Source organism: Marmota flaviventris, chromosome 7, assembly GCF_047511675.1.
Source record: "Marmota flaviventris isolate mMarFla1 chromosome 7, mMarFla1.hap1, whole genome shotgun sequence".
Taxonomy (NCBI): domain Eukaryota; kingdom Metazoa; phylum Chordata; class Mammalia; order Rodentia; family Sciuridae; genus Marmota; species Marmota flaviventris.
This window is the reverse complement of record NC_092504.1, coordinates 72996745-73020411: the sequence shown is the minus strand read 5'-3', so window position 1 is coordinate 73020411 and position 23667 is coordinate 72996745. Positions and strand designations below refer to the sequence as shown.

The following is a 23667-nucleotide window of genomic DNA, read 5'->3' as shown; positions in this document are numbered from 1 at the left end:
TTTTTCACTTAGCCTTTCAGAGCAGGGATGAACAATCATCTTCTCTATTTATCAGCCTCTGTATTCCATCGTCCAGCTATTTGACAGCCTCACTATATTGGCCTCAGGAAAACTAATGTACCATGGTCCTGCCAAGATGGCTTTGGAGTACTTCAAATCAGCAGGTGTAGTTGACCTTTTCATGCATGATCCTTCATTCATAGACTCCTGGGGAGAGCAGAGGGGGTAGCAACAGTGCTGCTTGATCTTTGCATAGACCTAACTGGATTTTCACCACCCTCAAACATTTTTGATCAGTTTGGTGCCAGAGTGTTCCTTCATTTTGCAGCACTTGCTTATTATTCAGGGCTCTCTCTTTCTCTTGTCCTACGTGAGTATGCATAGTGTGTGTGTGTGTGTGTGTGTGTGTGTGTGTGTGTGTGTGTATGTGTCTGTGTTGGGAGGGAGTGGGGATATGCGTGTATTTCTCATGGGCCATTCATTGCCTGTTCTATCCCCAGTTGTGGTGACCTTTCCCTTACAGTTAAGTAATTAACATATTGGATTTACAGTTAGTTATTTCGTTGGTTGAACATTTTTTAAAAGTCCCAAATCATTGCCTTTTGGACCATGTAACAGATTGTTGTTTTCCAGTATTTCCCCTGACACATGATCTTGCTCTGCCTTCCTGAGGGTTCATGAGATGCTGCTGCATTTTCTAGTAACTTTAGTTTGAAGATGTAGATCTTGAGTGGTGTGGTCTTGAGTGGAATGGCTGGCCCTGAATCTGACATTAATGGACCAACATTCCAGGCTGCTTGGTTCTTTCTATTTCAGATTAAATATTATGATTTCTTTAATGGCTTATTCATCTTCTTCTTTTTAGAAGTTTTTGGGTATTTTTATAGATGTTTCTCCATGACCCCAAATCAAATTGTTAATATTATCTTCCTCAATTTGTTTTTATTAAATCTTTGTTGTTTAAAAATAATCAAATACATGTGAATCTGGGGAATCCAAGGGAAATGAAAAGTCAGAGCTCAGGCCAAGTTTAGATGATTGTGCCACAGGAAGTTGAAGTGAGAGCTCAGGTGTGCTGTGCTGGTCACATTCTCTTGATAAAGCTTCTATGGGAATTTCTTGTCTATTTGGAGTTATGGCAGCTTGAGAGGTGATTTTTTTGGATCTATGGATTTAGTAGGTAGCCAAGCAATCCTTGCTGATATGCATATTGCTGTTTCAGCATTCTTTACATGAACTGAAAGTGCACAAGAAACTTAATATTTTTTCTTGGACCTATATTTAGATTTTTGAAGAAGTACTAATAAGCACCAAGACATATTGAAAGCTACTTGGGGTTCAAAGATTTATGAGAAGTAAGGATTAATATAAGATGGTCTATAGATTTCAAAAATGTTTTGGAATATTTCTTTTTAACTTGGGGACAGAGTGTATGAAATATTGTAGGACTAAATGTATAAGAGGAAAGGATAAATCAGTGAGATGAAAAGAGAGCAAGGAGAAAGAAGTTATTGAGTCAGTCTTCCCTAGCCTTACCTCCATCAGACTTACTGAATCTGCTCTATTTTCCAAGACCTATGTGGAGTTCTTGCTGGTGTCTTTTCTAGGTTACAGCTGTGAGCACTACGTCAATCCTGCTGAAGTCTTCTTTGATGTCATTAATGGTATAATAAAGCAAAATTCAGAAGGTATGTGAATCTCTAACATTTCCATATTTTTGCCAAATTAAGTTGGTTAAGGTTTAGCAATGCAGTAGCTCATTAAAACACAGCCTAGTGAATTTACATATTAATGTGGTAACCAAATAAATTTAGTTGTCAGTGAATACTGTGAGTATTTTTATCTAATTTACAAGTGATTATGTTGGTTTTTTTGTACTCAAGTTTCAGAATTTAGGAGTTATACAAATAAGAGTTCACAGAAAACCTGGTAAAACTGGTAGTAATCTGTTACTAATGAGGTAGTAATCTGAGGCCTGTTATCCACTTTTATTCCAGCCAACAACACTGAAATGCCTTCAACGAATGAAAAGTCAGTCATAGAAGCATTAGCTGATTTTTATAAAAAATCCCCCATCTGTGGAGAAACAAAATCTGAACTAGAACGACTAGTACCTGATCAGAACAAGAAGAGCTTGAACGACTAGTACCTGATCAGACCACATGTTTTCTCTCACTGTCAGGGTGCTCATCACAACATCATCCTGAAGGGAAATGTGCTTTCAATGAGTCATACTGAGTCTTTTCTAAGACCATCACTCCAGCGAATGTTTAAGTTTATTCACAAAAATAACAAACCCTAGGAAAATTTCTAGGTAATGGTGAACTTTCAACTCTAAACATTTCAGTGACTCCACAGAGCTTCAGAGCCCAGGGAATAATTTTCCTTCCCTATCTTCACACCCAGATGGAGCACAAGTGATTATGGTGACTTCTAAGCACTTCCAGAATACTTTATATGAGGATTTGACAGGGGCATATTTCAGGAGAAAAAGAGAAGTGAAGGAAGGGCAAAAGGGCAACAGTAGATCCTTGGAAATGATTCAAAGTTAGAATTGTTACCATTGCCTACAGGTTCATATTCCAGATCCTTTCTTCCTCTCCTTTTAACCTCTTTGTCAGTCTTAAGGGACATTATGTAAATTCGGTGTAAATAAGATTGATTCCTTGAGCATGTTCAATTGGAAGCATGGTATACTACAAGCCAAGGCTCTTGCCCATATAGAAACAGGGAAAACCTAAAAGGAAAACCCACCCATACTTACCTGTACCACATATCCTGAATGACATTGGAAATTGTCAGGGTGAGGTACTTCATGATCAGAACAAGAAGAGCTTATTCAGGGAGGAGATCACCTATGTTACCTCTTTTGGTCATCAGCTCATAGGCATCACCTGGCGTTCATTCCAAAACTTGGTGGGTCATCCCCAGCCCTGGATAAAACAGGTAACTGACAGATTCTTCTAATTATGCTGTGAAATAATCATGTGAGAGCTATTTGGTTCTGATATGAACTGCTCCAGGATTATTTTATCTTCTACCCACCCTCCCATTTATTTGTCATTCCTATTCTACTTGAGATATAGAAAGAGTCAATTGAACCAGTGTAATAGTTTGGAAATGATGTAAGTCTTCCCCCAAAGACTCATGTGTTGAAGGCATAGTCCCCATAGAGCAGTATTCAGAGGTGAGGCTCTTGGAAAGTGGTTGGATCATCTGACCTCATCAAAGGATGGAGGGATTCATAGTTTGGTGGCAGTATTGGGAGGTTGGGAAAGTAGGAGGTGAGGCCTAATTGAAATAAGTGGTCTCTGGGGTGGTGGGGGGTTGCCCTGGAAGGGACTATCTTGTCTGTGGTTCCTCCTTTGCTCTCTCTGCTTCCTGGCTGCCGTGAGGTAAGCAGCTTTTCTTTATCATGCCCTCCTGCCATGATGTTCTGCCTCACCTCAGGCCCAAAACAATCTAACTAATAGACCATGGACTGAAACCTCTGAAACTGTGAACCAAAATAAATCTTATCTCCTGTCAGTGTCCTTTTTTCTGTGACCAAAATAGCAGAAAACAACTTCCGGAGGAAAAGGTAATTTGAGTCTCATGGTTTCAGAAAGTCTCAGTTCATAGAGGACTGACTCCATTGTTCTGGGCCCAGGGGGAGGTAGCACTTATACAAATAAGTGTAAATGCTCAGAAGCAGAGAGTGAGAGTGAGAAGGGGCCTCAGGAAGAACAATACTTTCTGGGCATGCTCCCCAGTGACCCACCTCCTCCTAGCACACCCCATGTGTCTGCAGTTACTACTTAAGACATTCCATAGTAATGGATGGACAGGTCAGATTACAGCTGTCACAATTCAACCATTCCACCTCTGAATATTGCTGCATTATCAAATAAGTTTTCAGGGGACACCTCATATGAAAATTATAATATCTCCTTTAAGTTGATTTTCTTAAGTATTTTTTTCACAATGATAAAAAGCTGAATAACACATCAGGTAAGACACAATTACATTTCTACCTTTGCAATGCTTTTTAAAGTGTTTTCCTGGACTATATAACTCAAAATTTTGATGATGTAGACAAATTTTAATGGAAAATCTTCAACAAAATTTTATTTTTTAAAAAGTGTCAAGAAAGGAAAATATCAACTAAATATAGTATTTCCTAGTAGCTGTCCACAATCATTTATTGATTCATTTGAAAAGTTCAACTCAAGAGTATGTGTTCCATTTTGATACTCTACTGGTGAATGAAATGGGTAAAAATTAAAACCTCTACTGGCATAGATTTTATTTTCTTATGAGGACAGAGACATGATATCTGAAAACAGAAAATTCATGGTGTGCCATATGGTAGAAGAGACTATGAAGAGGTTTTAAAGAGAAAGAAAATACAAAAGGGGAAGGGAGAGGGAAGAAGATAGATGGACCATGGTTGGTTTGCTCTTGATATCAGATGTTGAAGGAACCTAGTCTTATTGACTATTCCTGATGATAGTTTGTTCTGTGCACTGTCTGAGGGAAGAGACTGTAGGCAGAATGCTGTTCCTTATAATTGACCCTCCTCGTTAAGAGATTCTAATCCTGGTAAAGCCATAGATGTCTCAAAGAATGTGCAGTTTATGCACAGGAAATAACCAGACTAAACAAGGCTATTCACGTCTGCTTAACTCCTTTATGTAAGATGTGATGGTGTTCTTTTTTTTTTTTTTTTTTCCTTTTACTGGCTCTGTAGTAGTTGTTGATGATCACTTCTAAGGTTGTTTTTTTTTTTTTTTTTCCCCACCGCAGTGCTAGGACTGAATTTAGAGCCTCATACATACTAAACAATTGCTGTATCCCTGAGCTACAGAGCCAGCCCATTTTTTGATTTATTCATGGCCCTATATCACACAAAAAACTAGTTCTCTCTCAGGTAGTTTATAAGAAAATCAATTTAGCTTGTTTTGGAGTGGTATTATTTTTATTATCAATCATTGAGTTTCTGTGGAATATTTAGATGTGTCTTGGTTTTGGCTCCAAATAACTGACTTCCCTGCACAAGCACCGTACTTTTCATTTTTAAGTATTATTGATTTGCAAGTGTGCCTGAGAGCCAGCATCTCCTTCTCAATCATGCTTTCCATCCTGCAAACATTTTTGATCCTTGTGCTTTGGCATTTCTCTCAGAACACAGGCATTTTAGTGCCTTGTCAACCAAAAGTTACATTTTATTCTTCATAATAGATGTTATTTCATTTGGAAAATTGTCAGGTGAGTTACATCATGGAACCTTAGTTGCCCATTGTTCAGTAGTGAGATGATGTAGTGATTTGATTCTTTAGAGTAATTTATGCATTAGGTTTTTCTTTTTTGCCTCTATAACTGGTATGTCTTGTTCAATACATATATGGTAGTTATGGGCAGGCATTATTAGAACACACCTATCTATAAAATACCAGGATTGTGCATGTTTTGGGTCTAGGCTTCCTTAAGGTGCAGACAATAGGCCGAAAGCCTCCAGGTTGCACATTCAGCCTACTTGCCTCATCAGCAAACTCAGTTCCACAGAAGGAATTCCAACAGTGTTCAGAAAAGATGCAGTCTCTAAAATAAGGGTAGAACCTTGTAGCTCCCTGAGTTTAGCAGGACAACTATTGTTCCCGTTTGTAAATGCTGGAATATTAGCTCAGGAGCAGGCAAATACTCTTTGATAAAGGCCCAGATAGTAAATATTTTGGACTTTGAGAGCTATAGATGGCCTTTGTCTGGAGTAGTTAACCCTGCCACTTCAGCATCAAAGTAGCCACAGCTAATACATATGCTATTCATGGACACTGAATTTTGAATTCTTTAGATGTTCCATATTGCAGGAAATATTATTCTTGATTTGTTTCTCCCAATTAATAGAAAAAAATCTAACCATTTTTAGCTTATATGCTTAAGAAAAATAGGAGGCTAGCCCTATTTGATCTGTATGTTTTAGTTTACTGACCCTTGCATAGGGTTCTTATTCTCACATTATTTTTATTTCTCTAAGCTTGTAAAAATGGAGTTGTTAAAAATTTTATGACTCCTGCTGATAATCCTGTATTTATTGTCTTATTGTTGTACTTTGTTCTGGACTAGTTATTTTTTTGACATGATTCAGACTTGACATCTAACCAGATAAAATACTGAGAAGATCTAGGAATGAAGATTATTGGAGAAAGAAGATTTAATGTTCTTTTAATGTGCCAAGTTTTCTGAACAAATCAATTTTGACAACATTATCACTAATCACCTGGAAGTTCATTGTTTATATTCACATAAAAAACAAACATTTGACTATGGATCCTCCTCCTCCTCCTTCTACTTCTTTTTTAATAGAAATCTACAAACATCACTCAAAACACACCTTGAGAAATGAAATGTTTTTTAAATACATCTGAACAAAGTCATAGTAAGATGGTTGGAAAATTTCTTTTTTTATCTCTTTTGAAAGAGACTAGTGGACAGATGCACAAAGCTCGTAGATAGTGTCATTTGCTCTGTTGTGAGAGTTTCAGTTTGCTCAAAGGCTTTCTTTTTCTTTATGGAAGAAGAAATACCACATATAAACTTTGTGAAAGCATAGTATGATCCAGGATCCATCATTTGTCAATATGTTTGAAAATTGAAAATATCTAAGAAACATCCTAATGGTAATATTCAGTCAGTGTAAGATGTCAAGTTTGGATGCAAAAGAAGCAAAGAATGCAGAGCATATATTTTGAAGTCTTAATATCTTAAAAGTCATACTGCGTAAAAGTATAGATTCTTGTATACATGTGTGTGCTGCATGTCAATAGAACCAACTGCATTTGTTTTGAAAGTTTGAGCTATTGAAATGAAATAGAGCATATCCTGAAGGTATTTGAAAAATGTCAGGGCAAAGGATTTTCCTTCCTAAATTTCTCTTATTAGGAAATGAATTTTAAGAACATCTCATAGGCGAAACATTTAAATAATATTGTTTCCAGCATCTGGTCTTTACAAACTAGTGTTTACAGACTATGATTCTTGTTTTTGCCTTTTGTTTGACTTCTCGCCATATGTGTTCTTTACAAATTAGCTCATGGCTTGATATTACAATAATGTTGAGGTTTCTTTTTATTTTGATGTTTCCAAGCTATATGGTAGCATATTTTGTTTTCTTTGCATTACAATTTTCTATATTATTATATTTAAAGCAAGAATAATTATAAGAGGAATTCCTTACATAGAATATATCACAATGTAACCCTTAACTTTTTGACAATTAAATCACTCTTAAGCCACTTTTTATTCTACAAACAAATGTTGGTCCACTCTCTATGGGAGCCATTCATACAGACTATGTAAGTAAAGATTAGTGAGAATGGCAAAGAAAGAATTTGAGGCTCAGGTGTGCCAAGTAAATGTAGACCTCACTGGCTGGGATTGGAAGATAAGCAATGTCTTTGGAGATGGTCATGGAACATTTGGGTGTCCTCAACTGGCTGAGAGCTTTGGTGACAGTGACAATGTACTTTCTAGTGCAGGTGGGGATATCCTACAAGTTGTAAAGGTGTCTATTACTACTGCATTATCATTCAAAATCCCATTGTTAGAATTTGTATGAGTGTGTGTATATATGTTATTATATTTTTGTTTATCTCTTTATTTGGAAATGGTGAGGATCAAAACCTAGGATGTAACATATGCTATGACAGCATTCTATTGGTAAGCTACCTCCTCAGCCTTGAAATTTCATTCATTTCCAATGATCAGAGTAAAGACATCCTGTTTTTACTTGATCTTTTGAAGTACAAAGCTGCATGTTCACTGGCATGATAGTTGAGAGTTCAGTTCCAGTTAATGACTGATTTAGAAAGCAGTGGGACTCTGGCCAAATCATTTAAAGTGTGTATTTTAGTGGATAAATTTGATTAGGTAGTATGATATAAATAAAATGTAGTATATACATATGATATCCTATTTTATATATATATATATATATATATATATATATATATATATATATATATATATATTACATTTTATTTGTCCACTCATCCATTGCTAATATATATATTTAATAATAAAATTTTTACATGCAATTGAAACTCTTTTCTTTCTGTTTTCATTTTTTTATTTTTGAAAAGATAATTTCCACATTCATTCTGGGAATTGTTGTAGGCGCTACTTTCCTTTGGCTAAAAAAATGATTGTACTGAAATACAAAATAGGTAAGTAAAATTAGCTCTTGATTTTGAGAAAATTCTGTCACTTTGCTCAAGCTCAGGGGCATCTATTAAGAATTTGAACTTATTGTATCAAAATAGATTCTACTGCTATGTATAATAATTAAAAAATAATTTGAATTTATGACAATAGAGGGTAAACGTTGGTGTTTTATTATGGGGTAGGGACAGTAAATGTATTGAAAACTGAATAAAAGAGTTAATTTTTTTCACACATATGTATACTTGTGTGGTGGTAAGTTACACACATCTCATACACATCTTAACCATTTCTAAGTGCAGAGTTCTGGGACATCAAATATATTCACGTTGTCAACTATCACCACCATCTGACTCCAGAGGGTTTCTTCATCTTCCCAGGGGGAATCTTCAACCCACCTAAGAGAAACCACCCACAGCCACCTCTGCAACCATCTGCAATTTTCTGTTTCTGCATGTGGCTATTTTAGGAAGCTCATGAATGTGCAGGCATACTATACTCATCTTTTTATGACTGCCTTATTTACCTTAGCATAATGTCCTCAAGGTTCTTCTAAATTAAGGTATTCTATTTTTTTTTTCTGTTTTAAGGTTGAAAAATATTCTATCATATGTATATACTACATTTTATTTGTCCACTCATCCATTGCTAAAAATAGGGATTGCTTACACATCTTGGTTATTTGTGTGATGCTGCTATAGGTATACACATAGCTATTTGAATTCTGTTTTCAGTAAGGCTTTGGAGAAAATACCAGAAGTAGAACTTCTGTATCATTTGGAAATTCTGTTCATTTTTTTAACTAATGGCATACTCTCTTCTACTTCATTTTACCTTCTTAGCAGCAGAACATAGAGTTCCAATCTCTCCACATTCTCATCAAAATTGATTATTTTTCTTTTTTGAAAGAACAGAGTTCCATTAGATCTTTGAAGATATGTCTGTTTTAAGTCCTTTTCCAGTTTTAAAATAGGATTTTTTTTTGCTCTTAGCAGGATTTTTTGTTATTGTTGCTGCTAATGTAAAGTCCTTTATATTTATGAGTTACTAATCCCTCTTCAGATACATGATTTATGCATATTTTATCCTATTCTGTGGATTTATTTCTCTCTGTTGATAGTACCATTTTTGCACAGATTTTTAAATTTTGATATAGTCCTATTGATAATTTTTCTTTGGAGGTTTGTGAGCCAATTTTCCTAATGCTTTTTATTTGGGAGTATACCACACGTGGATGGAATGGCATTTATCCTCTCATTTGGAAAGTACTTGTCAGTGTTATGATCCTTTCTAGTTTCAGTCAAAATGTATCCCAAAAACTTGCATACCAGGATGTCATTTTAAACAGTTGCATCATAGTCTGAACCTAGATTCTCAACATCAGAGTCCACAGGGTTCTCATCATAATTCATATAAGGAGAACCACTCCTTGCTAGGCATTGAGCTCCATTATTGACAGCTGTGGCTCATGTTACCTACCAATGGCCAGAGAAGTGGACAGTCTCATCCCCATTTTAATATTGATAACCTTTGAGGAATTTGATGTTGAATCTATTTTGATGTCTAGAAAAGGCTTGATTCCAAAAGCTCAGTCCTTGTCCCAGATGCCAGTGCAAATCATGAGAACAGGGTTTTGCAAAACACACAAAAATAAATTTTATTGATTTCCTCTAGTATATGAAAAAGAAAGAGCAGATTAACATTTCCAGAAGGGGGAACAAAGTGTTATTAAAGGGAAATTCTGGAACCAGACTCCAAGTATACTTTTTAAAAGGTATATAGAATGTCCACATGGTGCCTTGAAGAAGTCATTGGTCAGATCTGTTGGTACCAGTTTCTATGTTTGCACATCTTACTAATACCAATTTCCTTATTCTTGTTAATGTTCTGAACATGTTAATGACCTGGATATGATAGCCCAGACTAGGACACACAAAAAATGTGAATCTTACTTCTACACACACAGGGAGGGGAAGAAGGAAAATAGGAAGAAAAGAGAATAAAACACATCAGTTTTAAAATAAGCCTCCTGTGTTTGAGCAGGAAAGTTCATACTCAATGCCTGAAATGGATCCCTGTTACAGGCTGGTTGCTTTGAATGAAAGAATAACCATAAAAGTTAATTCTTTACTCAAGTACAGTGAATTTTCCTCTTTATTGAATCAGGTTGTGTTTCCCTACGAAGAGACAATTATTACAGCTGTTTTCCAGACAGAGTTAAGTCTCCTTTTTGGCTTCTAAAGGCAGAGATCTCTGGAATTTTTTACAACTCTGCCAATATTTGGTTTATGCCCTGTGTAGATACCATTTCTTAACCAAGCTCAGCATAATCACAGATTCTCAAAGTTGTGTACCATTTATATCATGTAGCAGGAAGCATTTGGGAAAAAATTAAGGAATCGGTCATCAGCTGCAATTTTAAAGTAGTGAAATGCTAACCATTAATTGTTTTAATAGAAAAAGCCAAAGAAATAAAGAGGAACTTTAGCAGTTTCTTCAGATGTTTTCTGGAAAAAATGAACACTAACCTCATTTTGATTTGTATTTTTGACTTACATTATTAAATGTATTTGTATTATTAAATTCGAGACAACAAATTAAAGTGAATTTTTGCCCTGTCCCATGTTTCTGAAATTGCCTTTCAACTTGATATTATGTTTATTCCAACAGCAAAAGTTATATAGTGGTTTTTCTCTTGGGCCTGGCTGTTTTCCATTCACTTTGATTATTATGTGAACTTTCATACTAAAAACAGCTTGCACCCCTTAGTTCTTCATTCTTTAGGTGAAAAAAATGTGCCTATGGGGTCTTCTTTTTCTTTTTCTTTTTTCTAAGTAGTTGGAATTATTTACTTGGGTTTACATGTATAAAAATGTTCTCTTCTTTTTAAGTCATTTAAATGATACACACATCATCTCACTTTCTGGTTTTCACTGTCAATTCAGTTGTTTGGTTTGGAATGGAAGCTTTTCTTTGTTTCAGGGATGGTGGCATGCTTTCATGAAATCCTTATTTCTATTGGAGTATAAATTAACTGAAAACTTTTCTTTCTAAACCTCAATTATTTTAACCAAGAAATAAGTATTAAAGCTTAATACACACTATCAAGTTGCTTTTTATATTATAAATAAGCATCAGATTGATTTTTGTTTTGAGCATCCTAGAAAATCCTGTAGGAAAGTGGCTGTCCCACATCAAGGATAACTGTCAAGGCTATTGATGGCCCTGTCCTGGGTGACGACAGCAAGGAGCTGAGCAGGGGTTTCCTCCCCTATCTCATTTCTTTCCATATGTCTTACTTTCTTATTATTTCACTTTAAAACCAAACTGGATAATTAGATATTTTAACCCTTGGGAGATTTATTTAGGTTCATTTAGTTTAATGTTTCTCTTTTCGTACATTAGGAATGACATACAGCATTTTTGTGAGTTAATTTGAAGATGAGGGAGTATTTTTATGTTAGCTCAGGCTGTCATAGGAAAATCCCATGTACTTGGTGGCTGTAACAACAGAATATTATTTTCTCTCAATAATGGAGTCTGGAAGTCTGGGGTTAGAATTCCCTTCCAGCAGGTCAGGCTCCTATGAGAGTCCCTCCCTGGCTTGTAGATGGGGCCTTCACTGGGCATCCTCTCATGGCAGAGAACAGCTGATGTTTCTTCCTCTCCACCAATTCACTAATCCCATCATGGGGCTCCACTCTCATGACCTCATGCAAACCTTATTACTTCCTTAAGCCTACATCCTGGTACTATCACATTGGGGGTTATCTCTTCAACAGGTGAATTTTAGGGAATACAAGTCAGTGCACAGCAACCCAAAACAAGAATTTCAATTTTTGCTGTAGTGTGGAGTGACAGGGGTACCAATGAGGAGATACAGAGTTGGGGGAACCACTAGAGGGGGACAGGCTTTCCTATCTGTTTAAACTTAAAGAGCTCTACTTTTCTTTTTAAGGTGTATTTGATGTTACATTATTTCTGGAAGGAGTCTTATAGGAAGAAACCAACCTAAGAGTGCTGAGTTAACTGAGGTGCTTTTGTTCCCATTCTGTCCTGACAGAGCAGTAATGCTGTTCTTCCTGCTGACTCACCAGTATTTCAGCAGCGTGTAAGCCGTGAAACTCTTTGTGGTCCAGAAGCAGCTATTTCTGTGAGTTGATCTCTATTCTAGTAAGGGACATTGCTGGCTGGGGGAAAATGGTTAAATGCAGAATTAGACCAAAAATATGATTCTGGGGATTACTGGTATTTATTTTTCTATTCTTTTCCCTTATGTTCTTTATGTTTTCAAATTGACATTTAAATTATACATATTTACCATGTAAAACACAAAGTATATATAAGGATTACCAATATTAAGTGAGAAAAAGCAGTCCCAATTGGGATAGAAAGTCAAGAATGTGTGGGGCCTAATACAAAGAAAAAAGAAATTTCAAGGTTAGGGTATGGTCATCAAATCCCAATTCTGCCGAGAAAGCAAGGAATAAAGGGGTTAAGAAGTATCTTTAGTTTTTAGAAAAAAAAAATAGGTCATAATGATCCTCCCACGGAAATTTTTTAGAGGCTTTGGTAGAGATTAAGTGGAAATGTAAGCAGCAAATTAGAAATGAGATATGAAGTTGACAAAGTATGTGGATCAAAGAAAAAGTGAAGAGACCCAGAGGGCAGCCTTACAAGAAAGAGCAAGATGGTTTTGCCCTTGTATTTTTCAAGGATGGAGGAAATTTACCCAAGCTTTAATGCCCAGGACAGGAATCACCCACCAGAGAGGAACGGAATGAAGACAGTGGTGAAAGACTTCGGAATTTAGGGAAGAAAGGTGTCAGGAAGAGGGGAGATGAGGATTTGATTGCTGACAGTGCTGCACCTTGGAGGCAGGATTACTGGAGGAAGAAGTCTTTTTCTTTTTTAACAAAAGAGAAGTAAACAAATTTAGTGATCTGAATCTGCTTCAGGGCTTTGGAAAGTAACAATGTTACTTTCACACTCAGAAGTGGAGAGAAGAAAAGCCTCCATTACCACTGAAGTGCTTCCTGCTCATCAGGCAGAGCCAGCCTGACAGCAGAAGCAGAGTCTCTGAGGAGAGTGAGGACATGCAGACTCTGTCCCTGGAGGGGTGATATGGGCCAGAGTGGGTGGCAGCAGGAGGAGTGCTGTCATGAGAGGGTCACAGCAAGAGCCTCATGGGACTGATGCCCCAGGGAGGCTGCATCTGAGGTGGAGAAGGATGCGGGTGGGGGGTCAGCCTGGAGCCTGTGAGCAGCTGCAGTGTCAGACCTGGTGGCAGCAGGAGTCTGCACAGCAGCATCTCATCTGGGCTGTGCCTTCTTGGACTAATCTGGGGTATGTGGTGTGTGTTTTTGTTCTGTAGACACGAGCACATCAGTGGATACTACAGGGTGTCGTCTTATTTCTTTGGAAATATTTTATCTGACTTACTAGCCAAGAGGTTCTTGCCAAGTTTTATATTTACTTTTATAGTATACTTCATGGTGGGTAAGTAACAAGACAAAGGGGATGTGTCTCTAGCCTTGAATATGTTGAGATGTTAACTTCTCATTGCAAACACGCTTTTGGTTCCCAAAACTATAAAACAAGCTATAAGGAATCATGTATTGATGGTATATTCTCTAAATTAGCTGGTTAATGTGGACACTTTTTCTAGACTTTTTCCCAACTGAACTTGAAAATTTATTTACAGAACTATATGTTTCTGAAGGATGCCATGTGTCATACTCAAACACAGAAAGCATTTGTCGAATTATTTGAGACTGTGCTAGAGAAGCTGGGATATTTATTGCCTATCTGTATTTTTTTCTCTATATCTTACTACATGTATCTCTATGTAGAGAAAAAACATACACAGGCTGGTAATATCTATGATATACAGAGATATGTAGAAAGAGATTGAAAAAAACAATGTATGCATATCTTTTCTCCCTGTCTCCTACTCTAACGAGAGGAAGACGGTGACTTTGGGATTTATTGATTTAATAAAATTACTTGTTTGATGATGTAGAACAGAATCAGTTGTGCATTTTGCTCTGGCTTCACACCAGGATCACTGAATTATCATTTCTATAAGTTTCTCTGATTTGTGTGTGTGTGTGTGCACACAAATTTTCTTTGACAACTCACCCCAGGATTAAAACCACTAATAGAGCTGGAAACTTCAATTTTATAAATAATAAGTGTGCTATGAGAATTAGGCATGGAATCTTAGAGCTGTAGACTTCTTATCAGTATTCTTACAGATGTTCCAAAATCTTCAGACCATTCTAATACAGAGCATTAGCTCATGATAATTATAAAGTAATTTAAGAAGCTTGGCAGCCCTGTTCCCAATCACAGAGCCATGTGGTGATTATACTAGGGGGATTTACGTTATAAATATGGCTACCATTCATTCACATGAAGAGAAACAATGGAATTAGTGACACAGGGTAGTTGCATGTGAGTGATGTTTTTTGTTGTTCTGATCTTACTTTCTCAGGATACTGTAGTGTTATTGGCACTATAAACAGTTCCAGATACACAGGGAGCTACACAGCTAAACTGATCCTTTGTTTTCTTTAAGGATCAAAACCAGCAGTGGAGACTTTCTTCATCATGATCTTTACCCTCATGATGGTGGCTTTTTCATCCATTTCCATGTCACTGGCCATAGGAATAAATCATAGTGATGTAACTATAACAAGACAGGTCATGAACATCTATTTTATGTTTATGTTGGTGAGTGTGAATTGGGCTTCTCTGGGAACAGAATTTTTCCCCCTGTTTCTCTGACACCTTCCTGTCATGAAAAAGTCTGTTTTGAGGATTCTGGATGTGGGAATCTGATGGTTTCAGGAAGCCATAGACTGAACTATAGTTTATATTAAAGAATGTACCACTTTCTTCCTTGCTCCTATATAGGCTTTTCTGCTAGTGTCCTCATGTAGTTACTTATCTTAGCTATGTTCTTATTAATGAGCTTCTAAAAAAGACTTTTTGGTGATTATGAATGTTTATAAATTAGGACTTCAAAAACAAGAATAATGATTGATTCCCTCGCAAAAACCACAGGCTGTCTACCTGCCTTTCATGCTGGTGTTAGAGAGCTGCCAGCTGTGTAAGCAGCAGAGCTGGTTTGGTTGGATTCATTATTCCCCAAGGTGAAAGTGAAGCTCCATGAGAAGTGTAACAGGGGGTCTAGCTTGGATGCCTCTTGCATTTTGAAAATGTTTTAAAATTACTGGAAATTTCTAAAGTCCATAGTATTAGGTCACCTGTTGTCTGGCTTCCTGAGAATCGCTAATATCAATATGTTTCTGTTTCATCTTTTTAGAAAATGATTACAAAGTCATAATCTTTCATGGTCCTAAAATTTGCACTCACATAGATGAATCAACAGATAAACAGAGCCTATTACCACACACCCCACACAATATCGGCTAAACAGGGATGCTCAGCCAATTGGTGTATACATCCTTTCTGGTACAATAGAAAGAGATGCCCTTGAATGGCACATATACAACACTTAAAAAAGTTCTTTTTATTAATGTGGTATTGTTATCTATAATTTGGGGTTCATTTTGAGGCAACCATAAAAGCATGGCTTACACATACTCTTGTCAAAGTTTAGTTCAATTTCTGAATTTGTCAACTGCCAATATATACCATCAACAATGTGATGTCTAATTTGTATTTCATCTACTATAAAAAAAAGTCCTTCAGTAAATAGAGATGTTTTGTTTGATTTATTTGATACATTGATTGTGATTTGGAAGTTTTCGTGTAGAATTTTAAAAGCCAGTTGTAAAATTTTATTTCACTCAGAGATGTCATGTTATACACCAGGCACTTCTGGTAGGTCAAGTCTGATATACGCAGGCACACCAAGGCACTGCCACCATTGTGCAAATCCCAGCTCACCTCACCCCAGTTGGGGCCAGTGTTATGTGGGCCTCTCCTTCATCTCCAGCACTCCTTCCTGAATCTGCATTGCAATATCATTTTTTCATAGCTTTAAACAGAGGGATGGATTGTCCATGTTTTCTACTGTACTACACCACGCTATACAGTTAATAAGTTCTAGGCATTGGAAAACCTGAAGCCTACAATTCTGAGCCCCAAATTATTATTAATGTCATGGATGCAAAAAGAAAATCCTTGTAAATAACAAATCTTACAGTTGTATGGAAATGGAGAGGTGTATGTGAAGCTCAGGAACATTCTTGTATAAGTTCCTAGATTTTCAGGGTCATTAGGGGCAACACATGTTGGTGTTATAATTAGGATAGTCAGTATTCAGCTCTTTGTGTCAGTGAGTTCTGCATTAGAAAATTCAAACAACCACAGATGGAAAACATACAGAACAAGAATTAGGTATGTACTGAATATGTACATTTTCTTTTTTAGTTATTATTGCCTAAACTATATAGTTTATATGGTTATATGTATATAGTATAAACTACATATACAAGATTTATATTATAGTAGGTAAAAGAAATATGGAGATGATTTAAAATGCAAAGGACACATATATTTAAAGTATAAAGCATTTGCTTGGGATTACATGCAAATACTATGCTCTTTTAAAATAATGGAATTTGAGATCTGCAGATTTGAGTATCTATGTATGGGAGTACCAGAGCTGGTCTCCCTTGGATACCAAGGGATGAATGTATTTCTTAATTTTCCATTGTTTGCAAGTACAGAAAAACATGAAAATATAGTATTAACAATTAAGGATCTTCCAAATAAATGAAATCTATGATATAGACTAGAGTATATTTTCATTAATTAAAACCCTAAACAGTCTTAGCCATGTGAGGTTTACACATGCAAAGGAAGATTAATATTTAGAGCAAGGTCAAAGAATTTCAAGAGTTGTTCCTACCAGAAATGTTCAGAAGGTTATAGCATTCTTGAAGATGATCTTCTCTAGAATTCCTCATGAAATTCCTGGATCAGTTCTAATTCATGATTTTTGCTTTTTGTAGATTTCTTTGGGTCTGTCATTGTATTTTGGAAGCATGGCTCCTCAGATCTTGTGGCTTCAGTACTTCAGCATTCCTTATTATGGCTTTACAGTAAGTTGTCCTTGACTATCATTGTGAATAGGTGCCCAAGGAGGGAACAGTGAAAATAAAGCCTATACGTCTCACTTCCCCTGCCATGACCTGTGGACACCTTCCAGGAGCAATGGAGGAGTACTTCCTATTATTCCTTAGCACAAGGTCAGGGAGTCATCTGGGGTTTTCCTCAGTCACCCTGTTGTTTCAGATGAGGAAAGGTGAGGAGAATAAATCTTATAGTAAAGTGGAAAGAATGACAGATGAAAAACATTGTGTTTCCATTCAATAAGGAAATAAATGAGAGGATGGGAGACTGGGATACTTAGCTTATGATTAAAGAGAAATTATGAGAAACAAAGAGGCTAAATAACACTCCTAGTCCTATGGCGCTAGCAAAGGAATCAACTCCAAAGAAAACCATGTCTTAATACAGTGTAACCAAGATTTTAACTCCTACAAGTGATTTTGATGAAAACAAGAAAAGATCATTACCATAAGTCAGTAATATTCATGGAGCAATACTACATCATTTTAGTTATAAAGATTATAGGGTTACACAGTTAAAGAGAGAAGAAAGAAGGGGCTATGGGGTGATCTACCAAGAGATTTCCCTTCTTGGCCAATTGGAAGGAATATCCCAACCTTAGGCCTCTTAATTTCCAGGGAAATTAGTTAATTTGTGATATATTGTGAATATGCAACTTTGTATATATTTGGAAATAACAATAAAGATTGAAGTTGAAGATTTAATTGTTATGATTCTTTGGAAATGTTTTGAAATTTAAAACCACCTTGCATTGTCGTTTGCGTCACATAGGCTTTGCAGCATAATGAATTTTTGGGACGATACTTCTGTCCAGCCCTCAGTATAACACCTGGCAATAACTGTCCAAACTACGTAATGTAAGTTTGTGTCCAATGTCTTAAGAGACTTTATTATTACTATGATGAGATATAGAGAGTCCCCTGGGCTTAGAGCTGGAACAAGAATTTTCAGGGTCAACAAACCTTTCTGAGCCTACATTTTCTCCCTCATAAAGTGAGTCATTGTGCACTAATGCATGTGAACATGTTGTACTTGCATTATGCTACAGTCCAAATTGTTTTTGTATAGAAATGTTCACTGGGGGCCTGTTGAAAATTAATGTTTCAGTTTTTGAGTGATTTTTAGTTTTTAGAGCATTTGAGTTTGAAACAGGCTGTTTGATAGTTTAGCAAAGCTTATAGTCTCTGGATGTATGGATTCTGTGCTGTCAGCCCAGCCCATAGACCACAGTAGGCCCTAACAGGGCTGCAGTAACATAAAGGGTATAACATTAAGATCTGGATCTAGTCCTTTCCTCTGCTCACATTATGTGTGTGTGTGAGTGTGTGTGTGTGTGTGTGTGTGTGTGTGTGTGACAGAGAGAGAGAGAGAGAGAGAGAGAGAGACACTGACTTGGAATTCTCCCTATCAATGGTTATGTCCTTTAGTGAATAAACACATATTTCAACAAGTCAAGAAGGAATTCTCATTTTTGCATCAAGTTCTTAAAATAAAAATGCTGGTTTTAGTGAAATGATAAGATCTTGTTTTGTACTTTTTATATTTTACTTTACTATTACTGTTTTTAATCATTTGATATTAATAAAAAAGAGAATACTGGTATTTTAAATCCCTTTTGGATGTTCAAATAACTTAGAAATAATTCTTAGTAATAATACAATTTTGTATTTTGAATTACATAACTCTGTCTGGAAGCCCTTGCTCTTCTCTGGTCCTGGTTTTAGAATTCTAAGCCTATGTTTTTTAGGAAGGTTGTCTTGAGGATAAGCAGAACTGCAAACAACTTTGATCATCTTAGGAAGGGGCATAGGTGTCATAACTTAGGCCACAGTTTTCCCCATCAGGAGTAAGTGATAGGTCACTTGATAATCATGTCTGCCCTTTGAAGAGGGCAGCATTATAGACTTAAAAACATATGAATTTGATCAAGCTAGAAATTTGGTTCTTAATGTGACTATAAGCTTGGCCAAGTTCATTAAGCCGACTTCCCTTCCTCTTTTAAATATTAGGATATGTATACCCCTTTGATTTATTTAATGATTCATAGGTATTATATATGAAGGGATAATTATTGAAGATTTTGTGTGCATAGAGATGTCTTTAAGGAACAGCAACTGTATTGACTAAAATTTCATAGATTCTAGGAATGAAGTTACATTCTTTCTGTGTTTAATTTCAGGTGTTATGGTGAAGAATTCTTGGGACTGCAGAACATTGATCTCTCACCTTGGGGTTTGTGGAAAAATCATGTGACTTTGGCTATTTTGATGATTATCTTTCTCATAATTGCCTACCTAAGAATATTATTTCTTCACAAACATTCTTAAATTCTGCTTTAATTTTCTATGAATTACCCTCACATTAAAAAATATCTAATGAAAAATTTTTGTAGTCTTTTGTTCAGTTTCATTACACCATAGGTAAGCAATAATTATTTTTAATAAAAAATTACAGAAATAACTGAATTATTCATCAAATAATCCACATCAAAACCTAATGCTATTACATATTGCATGTTAACTTATCTCATTGGACAATCAGAATTAGGAAGAAATGCCAGCTAATTTCTTGATATAACAAAGGAGAATTTAACTATAGAAACTCTTGACAAGTTGCTAATATTTGTGCTACCAGATTTCTTATGTTCAAAATGAGTAAGCAGATTAGAAGCTGGACAGTTTTAACAGCCTTTGTATCCTTGATCTGCCATTCTTCAAGAAATAACAAGTGTGCTAATGTTCTACTAGAAGTAATAAACCTAAAATATATTGGAAACATAGTGCCATTTCTACAGTAAAATAAACACATTCAGATAGAAATTCATGTCTTTGATAAGCTTTGAGGTTGGTGGAACTTACTGATAGTTCTTTAAAGGAATTGTAATATCTCAAGATTCTTGGCTGGGAGCTTTGAGCTATAGGTAGAGTTGAGGGCCTGGGTTCTAGGAATGAAGCTCTTGTGTCATATCTGGGAAATTCTGGCTCTGCAAATTAACTTCACTTCACCAGATGCCTCAGTGGTATATAATCTGGTTGCAACAGATTCTCGAGAGTTTTGCTAAGACACAGTTGTCTAGCCCTCCTGTCCCACCACAGCAGTACCTATAGAGCCACCTCCAAGAAGAAATTTGCCAGGGCTGGATTTCATCATTTCTAAGGTCCTTTCAGCTCTAAAAAATTCAGACTCCTGGTCTAATAGCTGTTCTATCTTTCCCCTCACAGGATGCCCATCATTTGTATATCTCATTTATTTCTATATACTCTCTTCATCCTAACTTTACCTCTAATAGGGAAGTATTTACCAGTACTGTGTTGTGTTTCAAAACTTCTCTTTTGGCAATGTAACAAAAAGCACAGTAAAGTGAAGTATCATATATTGAAGACATATTGCAGCCACCAGTCCAGGTCAAGAGGTAGAATGTGACCAGTACACAGGTGCCCTGTAGGCCCTCTGCAATCACTGCTTCTTCCTCTCTCCATGGGTTGCTTTTGAAATGCTCCATGTGTATTCCTCTCAGTTCCTGTTTATCAGATCATCACTGCAGCTCAAGTTTGTGGGGTTATGTGTACAAGTACATGCTTAAGTACCTCTTCCACTTTTAATAAGCTTTTAGTACTTAAACAATTTATATTTACAAAAAAGCTGCAAAGGTAGTGTGGAAATTTCCCAAGTTCCCTTTGCCCAGCTTTCCTTAATATTCACATTTTACATACCAAGCTCCAGTTCCGATCCCACCACTTTTTGACTAGTTCTTTTATTGTTTTGGGGTCTGTTTCAAGACAGCATATCACATATAGCTCTTCTTGTTTAGACAGAAATACTTACAGGAATTAAAGGGTCCCGGGGATCACCAGATGTAGACCTGATGTGGTCATCTTGGAATGTCATTTACCCACCAGTGGGTGCCCTGCCATATTCTTGCAATATCAGAGTAGAGACATGACTTTTAATGTTTATCTTTAAACTTTAACATTTATTTCTTTTTACAACATTTCATTAATGCATCATATCATAACATCTGCTTTACCTGGTTATTATGTAAATATCAAAGTCAAAGAGGTTTTCCCATTTTTGGAAGTATTCTGCTTTTTCTGTAACTGTGATTTACAGTTCCCTACATGTACATTTCATTACACATATGAAAATATTTATCCATACTTTATGTACAATATAGACCAAAAATATTTTAAAAAGCCAAAATTATAAATATCTTCTTTTTAGATTATTCCTAATTTAAGTAAACCCTAGTTTGTTTATCCTTTTGTATTATAATCACTTTTTTATATATTTTATTGTAGTAAGAAACACATAATAAAATTTATCAACTTATCCACGATGGGGAGGCATAATTGTCTGGTCCTCCTGTCCCACCACAGCAGTACATATAGAGCCACCTCCAAGAAGAAATTTGCCAGGGCTGGATTTCATCATTTCTAAGTTCCTTTCAGCTCTAAAAATTTTACAGCTATGGTCTAATAGCTGTTCTATCTTTCCCCTCACAGGATGCCCCATCATTTGTATACCTCATTTATTTTTATATACTCTCTTTATTCTAACTTTACCTCTAATAGGGAAGTATTTACCAGTACTGGTAAATACTGTGCCTTGTTAGGGGGGTTCTTTTTCCTGCTCAGGAAGGTTTAAGCCACCTATGAAATTAAAGTCTACAATAATTAGTGAAGAACCAAAAGACAAAGTCAGAAAGATATTTTCAAAATATGGAGCCCCTGATAGGTCTAGTCAACACAGGAGCTGGAACTAGAGAATTATAAAATAACTCCTCTGGTTTATTTAAGGGGGTACATCAAAGGCAGGGATAAGGTTTGAGGGGAGGAGTCTTTCTTCCTGATATCTTGCAGTCAGCAGGTTGATTCATGTCTTGGCAGGTCACACCCATCTCAGGGGGGGCTGTGCAGCTACAGCAGGTCACCCCAACTCCAGTACTGTGTGGGACCTTTGGTAGATGTTGAATAGGACTCACAGCGTGTATGGGAAGTCTGCCAGAGGAAATGTCTACTGGAAGTTCCCAGACACCAGATTCTTCTATTCACTGGGCTGTGATGTATGATATAGTCTACACACAGCCCAGAGATGGCTTTCAACAATCCCCTTTTGAGGAACATTTTAAAAAGTAAATTGGAAAAATGTATGTTTGCAGAAATTTATTTAAGAACATGTATGTACTCTCATGTAATTTGTTGTTATTTCGTTGGATGTCAGAACTAATCTATAACGGAGGGGACTAGTTGATTTGGTTTAAAATAAAAGAAAGCAAAGAGCAAATGAAGCATCATCTGATAATTATACTCCAGTTGCTCTTCTTGGGATGGCAAAAACTGCAAGAATGCTGCTACAGAAGGCTGATATGTTGGGGATGGAATAATAAAGGGGAGAAAAAGCAGGTAATTTGGAGAGAAAGATTAGAGAGGAAGTGTACATATCTCTTCTCTGTCTTTGAAGCCATCCTCTTAAACCTTAGATTTGAATTTCATTAACATCTACTGCACGTATACATATTTGAACAGTAACAATACTGACTTGTAAGATGTCTTTTTCCTACTCCAGTGCATATCCAATGGGCTTTAGAAAAGAATTGTCAAGGGGATAGAGATGGAGGCTGTCAATGGATCTCATAAGAGCTGGGCTGTCACCTGGCAAGCAGCTTAATACAGCTGAAGTAATGGCCAAGAATAAGGAAGTTCTAGAAAGGACGCTAGAAGAGAGAAATAAAAAATGGTGCTTGTGGCCTGTGGGAAATAGCAGCAATGGGGACCAGCTAGTTCCATTGACCCTCCAGTATTGTGTTTTCTAGATATTACTACTAGCCTCTCCCTCAAGCTGTCCAGAGTGAACTTGAGATGTTTACAAGTGGATCTGTATGGTGGGAGGGGTGGGCTGAATTGGGTGCTGTTGGTGCTGTCACACCTCCTCTGTGCACCTCCACTTTTGGTTGCTGCTGTGGTGGACAATTCCTTGTGAGCTGAGCTCATTCGAACAACATCCCTCCTCCAGCCTGCACCACACCTCTCTCCACTTAGGACTGCTCTTAGGCCTGTTTCTAAGTTACAAGAAGGTCAGATTGTGTGCAAGTGTGGTGGGCAAGACCAAGGTTAGTATCCCATGAGCACCTGTAACAAACAGGGACAGGGTCAGAGAGAAATGTCCCAGCATGATGCTTTTCAGACAGGAAATTTTGGGATGCATTCCTTTGTGCTATCAGAGGAGGAATCCAGCCTTTTGCCTACAAAGGCAACTTTAACAGCATAATTTTGTACTGGCCTTTCCCCCTTTCCTGTCTCCTCTTCTACTGCCATTTATTTATTTATTTTGAGTTCAAAGTCTGGACTCACAGATAAATTGACA

The 23667-nt window shown here is 36.6% G+C and overlaps 1 pseudogene; it reads left to right on the top strand.

Annotated features, from left to right (window-relative positions):
- LOC139706359 (broad substrate specificity ATP-binding cassette transporter ABCG2-like) overlaps positions 1–18165 on the top strand; it is a 35823-nt pseudogene extending 17658 nt beyond the window's left edge.
- The last annotated feature ends 5502 nt before the right edge of the window (positions 18166–23667 follow it).